The 9,798-nt window shown below is 35.0% G+C and overlaps 1 long non-coding RNA gene across 1 annotated transcript; it reads right to left on the minus strand.

Moving 5' to 3' along the window:
* Window positions 1-5,320: 5,320 nt before the first annotated feature.
* On the minus strand, window positions 5,321-9,439 carry LOC140640847 (uncharacterized). The gene is made up of 3 exons (XR_012037457.1): window positions 9,317-9,439; window positions 6,093-6,253; window positions 5,321-5,420 (listed from the first exon to the last, which is right to left on the minus strand). It is a non-coding gene; the product is annotated as an uncharacterized lncRNA (long non-coding RNA).
* Window positions 9,440-9,798: the final 359 nt, after the last annotated feature.

Below are 9,798 nucleotides of genomic sequence, written 5' to 3' on the forward strand. Positions count from 1 at the left end.
ACTTAGTCTTATCTTTTCCAAAAGATAAACAAGTTTTTTAGAACTATGCACTAAAAAGGACACCTTTGACTTGATAACTGAGATGTCACCTTTATTACATGCTTTATTTCCTTATGTACTTGAGTCCTTTACTGAAGCTTTTATGTCACTAGTCTGTTTACTCATGTACCAGTGAGTTAATTAAAGAGACTTTCTATTATGTTTTAGTGTCTGATAAGATTAGTCTCCTGGTTTGTTTTGTTTTGTTTTTGCTGTTTGCCTGGATATTCACGTGTGTTTGCTTTTCAAAATAGTATTAAAATCAACATGTCTATCTCCAGAAAAAAAGCTGTTGGTATTTTCATAGGGACTGCCTTAAACTCCTGCAAGAATTCATGTAGTCATCCAAGGATAGAGGTGTGTTTTCCACATGCTCAAGTATAGTTCTGAGTCTTCCAAGGGTGTGTTAAAGTTCCCTCAAACAAGGTTTGCACATTTGTTGTTTTTTCCAGGTATTTAGACTGTTGAGTTTTCTCCACATTTATAACCTCTAATTCATTTTGTGCATGTGTATGTAAGAAAGCTATCGATTTTTGTATGTTAATTTTATAATCTGATACTTTACTACAATTTTATTATTTGAGTTAATTTTGTCATTGATTCTCTAGGGCTTCCCAGGTATGCTTTCACATCATCTGCATATTGTAAAGGTTTTACTTCTTCTTCACTAATTCTTATTCCTTAATTGGTTTTGCTTGTCTAATTGCATTGGCCCATAGCTCCAATATATTGCCTACTAGTGGACATAACAGGAATTCCCTGTTGTTATACAAATAAAGTTGGTTATTAACACCTTTGGTACTTGAAGGATAGCTTGGCTAGATATAAACTTTTTATTCACAGGGTTTTTTGTTTTGCTTTGTTTTACCTTATTGAAAAAGCTGCTTTCTTACTGCATTGTTTTTATATTATTTTTGAGAAATCTGAAGCCAGTCTGACAGCTTGGTTTCATTATTTGATCTTTGTACCTGGAAGCCTTGAGGATTTTTAATCCCTTAAATATGTTTTTCTTAGATAGGTCTTAAAGTTAATTTTTCTGGATTAATTTCCATATGTTTCCAGTGGACTCCTTTAATATGTAAATATGGATCTTCTTTTATTTCTGAAACTGTTTTCCTGAATTGTAGTTTTTAAATATTAGTTCTATTGTTCTGTTTATTCTTCAAGGGCTTTAATCAAACATTTGTTCCATTTCTTCTGTCTTCCATTTCAACCACTTCCTCTTGAACCCTTTTCACTTTTATCTTTGTCCTATTTTTATTCTCTTGGTTGTTTTCCATCTTTCTTGAATGTTCATCATTAAATTTCCTTTTGAGTCTATTCTCCTTTGGGCAACTTGTAATTTAGTCTTTATTTGTGAGATGATTTGGTCTTTTTTCTTTTATTTCTTTTGTAAGTTTAATCAACTCTCTTCATTTCTTTATGTAGTTCAGTCTATTTCTGTTTTTAATTTTTGTATTTCTGATTCAAGAACGACTATCATATCCCCAAATGCTTATTTCAGTATATTTCATCAGCTTGGGGTAGTTGCCTGACCGTTTTCTTACACTTCTTGGTTGCTGTGTTTGTTTCTTTGGATGGAAAAATATTCATTAGCTGAGGTAGAATTATTCCCATTTTTTATATAGTAATAGTATAATAGTATTTATTGTTTTTTTTTTCCTATTCATTTTGTGAACTTGAGGTGGTTTTCTAGATACCTAATTCAAAGACACTATCCTCTATCAGTGAGTAAAGTCCAGTTTGTCTATTGGGTTGACTTGGATGTTTTTGTTTGTTTACATATTCTTTTTATTTTAGAATAATTTTAGGTTTGCAAGGATAGCAAAGATCATGGTGAGCTTTTGTATACTTCTCAGCTAACTTCCTCTTGTGTTAAATATAAAAACTAAGAAAACAACACAAATATTTCACTTTTAACTGAACACTAGATGTTATTTGGGTTTCATCAGCTTTTCCATTATGTGTTTTTCTGTTCCAAGATCCATTTCAGGTTACCACATGCCATCTAGTTGTGTTCCCTGTGGTCTGTGCATTTTCTCAATCTTGTCTAATTCTTCATGACCTTGACCATTTTTAAAAGTACTGGTCAGATGTGGAGTGCCTGGGTGACACAGTCAATTAAGCATCTGGCTCGTTTTCAACTCAAGTCATGATTTCAGGGGTCATGAGATTGAGGCCTACACTGGGCTCTGCACTCAGCACAGAATCTGTATAAGACACTCTCTCCCTCTGCACCCCCCCACCCCCCAGTGTACTGGTTAGATAAACTATAGATTGTCCCTAAGTTTGGGTTTTCCAGTGTTTTTCTCAGATTAGCCTAGGTTTAGGTTTGGAAAGAATCAAGACAGGACTCGGAAAGAATACCACAAAGTTGAAGTGACTTTCTCATCATATCATGAGGTATAGGATATCCTCACGATATTATTGGTGATGTGAAATTTTATCACTTGCCTAAGGTAATGTTCACTGTTATTTCTCCACTGTAGAGTTTCTGCCTTTCCTTTTCCATACACTATTCTTTGGAAGCAAGTCACAGAATCCAGCTCACAGTTCAATGGTGAGATCTAAGCTCTACCTCCTGGAAAGGGGAGAGTTGAGATATATTTTGTGGAATTCTTCTATAGAGAAAGTTGTCCCTTGCCCCTAATAATGTTTTCCTTGGATCATTTATTTATATCAATATGGACTCATCTATAGTTTATTTTGTTTATAATCTAATACAGTACCATTTATTTTGTTGCTCAAAATACTTCAGCTTTGACCATAGATCAGTCTTCCAAATTGACGGTTGTGTCTCTTTAATATGTCTCCATCCTTTCATTTTTTTCAGGAACTCCTTACTTCCTAGTACTATGTCTGTTATTGTTTGGTTTTGTATGTTCTGTTTTATTTTGTTTTTGAAGAAGGAATTATGGTCACAGGTGTTTTTTCCTTCTTTTTTCTCTTCAATAACTCTAAATTTTTCCCTTTTCTTCTCCTTTACCACCCAATTATTAAGTGTTATCTTTCCCTTTCCTTTTGGCTTCTTCACCAAGAAACTATGCAACCTCATATCATGCATATTTTTAAGACTGCAATCTCATAACATGCACATTTTTAAGACTCTTCCATGTAGTCAGTGCTCTGATCTAACTGGACACTTTCTTCTTGTTTATGTTTCAAGTGAACTTTATCTTTCTGGTCATTGTTGTGAGGCAATATCAAGTCTACCCCTGGCTCTCTTCTTTCATCCTCATAGTTTTTCTTTGGGCTGCCTTTATGTGCCACAAACACACCAGAAGCATGAACTCTCACTCAATGGGATTAAGTTCTTTTTCATTTTTTATAAACAAGTAATTTAAAGTTTGATATATTCTGCCCTTTACTTAAGCTGCAGGTATGATCTTGTATATTCCTGTTGTTCCATGTTGTTTTTTGAAGGATATGGAGATATAGATTGAAGCCACTGCCATAACTCTTCTTCTAACCCATGAATAATGTTTGATGTTGATGCCTGCATCAACTTTAAAAGATTTATTTAATCCTAGTTTATTAGGATTTTTCCTTAAAATGAGTATTTACTTTTACCAACTGCTTTTCACATTGACATGATAAAATAAGACAATCAACTGATGCTTTCTTCTAAGTTCTTTAATGCAGTTATTACATTAATGGATTTTTAAAAGTTGGCCCTTCTTCCATCACTGTAATTATTTGATGATGATCTATTGGTCTTTGAATTCACTCCTAAATTACATATGTATATATTTCATTTCAGATTTTTGTACCCTGTCCATAAATAAGATTGCCTACACTTATCTTACAGGTCTAATATCTTTGTCCAGTTTTGGGATCAGGGAAGTATGTTCCTGAAATAAGTTGAATTTCATACCATGTTTTTTCTTTGTTCTAAAACATAAGGACTCTCTTCCCCTTGAAGTTTTGGAAGACTCTACTCAAAATTGCAGGCTCAAGAAGATACTGCAAATTTTAATTTTTTTGATGGTTTTAGATTATTCAGGTTTTTGTATTTCTTTATCCAATTTTAACTTCTTATACTTTCCTAAAAATATTCTAATTCACTTACTGTTCAAATTTCTCATAATATTTTTAGAATATTTTTATGATTTTTATTTTTAAAATTTTGTTACATACATACATACAGTTATGTTTTGTTACATTTTTATTTTTAAAATTTTGTTACATACATACATACATACAGTTATGTTTTCTTTCACATTCTTAATGTTACATGTGTCTCCTCTTTATTTTCTAGATAAATCTGCCGACTTATTTTGTATGTCTTTTGTTTTTAAGTTTTTGCTGTTACTGATCTACTCCAGTGGGTTTGTGTTTGTTTCCTATTTTGCTCATGTCTTTATTAGTTCTTCCATCTAATTCTTCCTGTTTTATTCTTTGTCTAAGTTCTTATATTGAACACTCAGTTTGATTAATTTCTTTTTCATATGCATCTAAAGCCACACATCCTCCTCTACCTAGCACTTCAGCTATAACCCAAAGCACGGATTTTTTTATGTACTGTTCTTAGTGTGGTTCATTTGTAAAAACTTTATCACTTTGGTTTTTATAATCTCACCAAGCCATTGCTTACAAGCGTGTTTATGTAAACATTTTTAGGAGTACAAACTAACTTTTGTTCAGAATAACTCCCTGGATTGTGTTTTACAGTGAATGTGCCTTGTGTGATTTTCTCTTTTTTATGTTGCTTTAGATTTCTTTATGACCTAACACATGGTCTGTTTGATAATGTTTCACACACAAACACACACACACACACACGCACACATATACATGCTGTTCAGTAAAACTGCTTCCTGTTCTTTCTACACATACAGATAGAAAACATTTCAAAGCCTCACCTGCAAATAGATATGGCAAAAAAAATGAGGGAAGAAGTAAAATGTTCACATTCAAGTCTTGACCATAAAAGTCTTCCTCCTTGAACCATCAGATTCTTTTCTCTTAAGGCTTGAGCTGATGAACACAGTGGACTTGGAAGCCACATGTTGAAACCATAAGATAGAAGGAATCATACTGCTAAATCACCTCCTGGAGGAGAGCCACTAGTTAATCACAAACACCCATTTTGAATTTTATATAAAAAATAAATAAAATTTTATGATGCGGAATCACTGAGAGTTTGGGGTTTGTTCCACCAGTTGTCTATGTAATACATTGACCTAACAGGTTTCTCTATTATTTTAAAGACTGAGGTTGGGGTTGACTAGAATATGTCAACATGATCCAATCTCTCCATCTTGTCCTCCTGTATACTTACAGTCAGTTTCCTTCTTGGCATTTGTCATAATGTGTACTGTTGGATGTCAATTTCTTCTGATGGTTTACGCCTAACCTGTGGATCTCAGGAGCTCATTCCCCTAAAGGCAAAGGATAGTCCGTGTCGTACATCAATCCATATCCAATATCAACTATAGAGCCTCATACCTAATAGATACTCAACAAACACTTCCCAAATGGATGAATAAATAAATAATGGTCACTAGACAAAGCAGTCTGTGGAAGAAATGTGTGTAATTTCTCTGGTGGCACCTAGGAAGCCCAATATATATATTTGTGTTTAAGTGTATGCTAGAAGGATCGACTGTTAGAGGATTAGGGAATCTCTATAGTGGGAAAAGGAAGAATTCCAAGCAGATTGTTAAAATGGTCATTTAAATGTACAGTGAATCTTCACCACTTTGAATATCTGCCTTTGCCACATTTCTCTCCCACAGAAGAGGCTGAAGACTAAGACAAGGAGCCATCCTTTCCAAACTTTAATTCTCAAAAATAAAACACTACCAAATAACCACCTGCAAATATATCACCTACTCCAAGAAAGCAAGTGAAAGAGGAGTAGCCTTCAATTATTTAATCAACCAATCCACAGATACCAAGGGCTTCTATCATATAGTCTTTCCTCCATCTCTCTTGTACTTTAACAACTACTACACTTGCAGGCAAAAATATATTTCACTCTCATGTCTCTCTGTATTTGTGCCTTGTTCCTGCTTTTTTCCTAAATCTGGAAAGCCCCTCCCCAAACTTACCCCATTCTATGCTGCCTTCTGATTTCTCTTTGTCCTTCAAGGTCAAGGATGGATGCTCATTCATACAGAGTTCCTTCTTAATTCTTTCAGCTGAAAATGATCCTCTCTCTTCTGCTTTGCAAGATCAGTTACTTTGTTATTTGGTTCAGATGTAGAATGAGCTATGTGAAGAGATCAGTATTTAACACAGCAATGTGTAGGATATTAAAATGGGATCTTATGCTACATAGTTCAAGGGTTCAAAAACTTATATTGAGATTTTGCACCTGAATATGAAAACTTAAAATTATGTGTAATGGTTGTAAGCTTGTTATATACAAACAAAAATTGAAACCTCATTTAATTTAGAAAAGAAATTGTAACTACATGCTTGGAGAAGACTCTTGAAAATTTGATCCAGGATAGGGAAAGATAACAAATGTTTAATGATCAAACAAGAGGATGTGTGGGGGAAAAAAAGCGTTGTTGATGGCCTTTAAGGAATATTTCCAAGCCTAAGGTGGAGAAATTAGCTGGAGATAATACAGATGAAAGAAGGTCTAAAATAACAGCAGAGAACCATGTAAGGAAACCATACAAAACAGGAGCTGTCCACAGTACTACATAGGGGTACAGATTGCTGGGAATAAGCTCAAGCATAGGAATCTGGGAGAAATTGAAGGTTGACTTTTTTTTTTCAGAATTGGAGTTGTAGGTGGAGCTGCTATACAGCTGAATCCTTTAGATACACTTAGATCAAATGTGAACCATGTACCTCATGACACACCACTACCTCTTTTCATAGATTGTCCTCAAGACCACAGTTAAGTGGTCTCAGCTGATAATCTGAGCAAAATTGGTCTAATTTGAATCAGATGGTAAAACTGTCTCATTTGGAGTTTCTTGTGTATATCCTTTTCTCCCTTTAAGAAACTCTTTTTCATCACTCTATCACAGTACATATATGGCTAGGTTGCACCCAGTGCACAGTCAATTAACATTGTTCCATGAATCTTCGAATATTTCTAACAACATGACTTCCACAAGCATTTTAACAACTCCTTAAGAACTTGGGTAAATCACTTAGATTATAGAGCTATTAAATTTTAACACTGGAAGTAACAGTAGACATGTTCAAGGTCTGCAAAGACAAAAACTGATTCTGTCATTATGGCCAACTATGATTGATTGCTCCTGACTGCTGGGAGTTCTGCTTTGAGAAGTACTCTAAGGTCATTTCCTGTGGAAAGAGTGCTACAATTCATTAGTGATGCCCGCTAGGGAAAATGGTAGCTTGCATGCTGCATACTCACCATCCTTTACCTATGATAATACCTCATTTTACAGATATAAGAAGTGAGTTTTAGAGAATAAGTAATTTGCTCAAAATCCAAGAGCTATATACTGTCAAAGCAAAGACAACTTAGATCTCCTATATCAGTTCTCATTCCATTTTAGTGGAACATACTGGGTCAGAGTTTTCTTTGTTTTTTTCTTATGGACAATTCAATTTTCCTATAGTACTACCTCCACTTGTTTAGATTTTTTTTAAAGAAACTCAAGACACAAGAGTAAAGCCTTCAAAACATGACAAAGATTTGGGCATATTCACGGTGTCCATATCTCTTTTTTAAAAAACTACTTAAAGACTATTAGATAATATGTTAACCTAAAAAATAGAGTTATTCATCTTCCCCCAAATCAGTACCTAACTAGCCATATGTGGCTGTGTAATTCATCAATTCAAAACATGGTAGATTAAAACAATAGTCATTTATTAACTCTAACATCTCTATGGGTTGGCAATGTAGGTGGGAGTGACTTGGCTGGGCAAATTCAGTTTAGTCTTTCATGAGGTTAGAGTCAAACAGTACTTAAAACTAAGGTCATTTCAAAGCTGTGACTATCTAAATAGAGAATACATGAATTATATATGAATAGCTAGAGGCTGGAATACTTGGGCATCTCAGGCATCCTCACTTCTTGTGTGGCTTTGCCATGTGGTTCTCCAATTCTAATGACTTCAGGGTAGCCAGACTTCTTGCAAGTCAGTTCAGGACTCCTATAGTGCATGTTGTGAGGAAAAGAGAGCCTACTGGAAGTTGTTCTATCATTAGTAATCCAGCCTCAGTAGTCACGGAGTATCACTCTATCATATTCTTTCACTCAAGGCAGTTACAAAGCCCACCCAGGCCCTGCCTCTAAATGGAGTGTTCATGTTACGTTGTCAGAGGACAAATAGGATGGGATATATAATATAATCTTCCATGAAGGATTAGTAAGAGTCTGATGTTGGCACTTTAGGGAAGAGTTCAAAAGCCAACCATAACATAATGGTCTGGGCAACCCTATCCCAGATTAGGGTTGCCATACAGCACCCACTTAAATTTCAACTTCAGAGAAACAATGAATAATTTTTTCATCTATTATTTATGTAATATTTAGGACATACTTATCCCCAAAAAAATATGTTGTTGATCTGAAATTTAGCTAGATGTCCTATATTTTTATTTGTGAAATCTAGCAATCCTATGGTCATCTGGCAATCATATGGTCAAAGAAGCAATATTTTCATTTGGTGTTGAGGCTGGGAATGAGATTATTTTAGTGCCAGTATTGCCACTAGTCTCCAAATTTGCCTGGATCTGGTGACCAAAAGTGCCTTTTCTGAAGCTGTTTCCGTCTCTGGAGTGGAAAATTGACTTTGTTCTAAGACGAGAGTGAATTTGAGATCTGATTTCCCAGAGTTTTCTTTTTCAATCTTTCAGCTATGCATAAGCTGATCTCTTGGCACTGGTTTTGTTTCCTGACAGGCAACATTAATTCATTTTCACATTCACACTCAAATCACTTCCCTCTCTAACAACAACAATAATGGTGAAAGCCCATTTGGAAAACAGCTTGATGGAACAGCTGCTTCATACTCATTATGAGTCTAACACTTTCTCTAATTTGGGGGAAGGGATGCCCACAACTATATGTACATTGCAGTTCAGGTATCCAGTAAACACTGCACTTCTTTTTCTGGCGTATTTTTCTCCTCATGCAATTAATATATAATATGTTTACTCAATTTTTATACCATCTCAAGTGACTTTCTAAAATTTTCACCCTAATCTCCAGGCCTATCCAACCAGATGTCTTGCCACAGCTCCCTCATTATTCTGTAAGTTCCAAAGCTGCTTCACATTCCCAACATCAAACAGGCACTGGCTTAAATGCTCTCCTTTATGTAGTATCATTACCTGTTATGTAATCTACTCTAGGTTCTCAAATTAAGATCAGAGACTTAAGATATTCGCTAACAAACTAATAACATAAACGTCATTATGTTCTTCCTCTGCTATCAACAAGTACCAGTAGTGATGACTCATCTGAATTCATGTTGCCATGGGAACTATCAGAATGATGTACTACTACTTGCAGGAAATGGCCTTGGTAGCAAGATAATATTAGGCCCCTCCATTTAATTCATAGGTAGATCCTGCTTTCCTCTTTCATTGCTACAACAAAGTGTTAGTGGACACTGCAGTTGCCAACCTGACACTCATTGTCCTTAATAACAGAACCTCAATTTTAAACAACTAGCCACTCCCATCCTGTATCTAAAGGGACAGTTGAAGGGCTTAGGCACCCAACACTGAGACCAATCATCATGTATCCCATTATACACAAACTGAGCTCTCAATTAGTCTAAGCCAAAGAGGAAAATGGTATTTCCTTGGCC

This window comes from Canis lupus, chromosome 10 (assembly GCF_048164855.1).
Source record: "Canis lupus baileyi chromosome 10, mCanLup2.hap1, whole genome shotgun sequence".
Classification (NCBI taxonomy): Eukaryota; Metazoa; Chordata; class Mammalia; order Carnivora; family Canidae; genus Canis; species Canis lupus.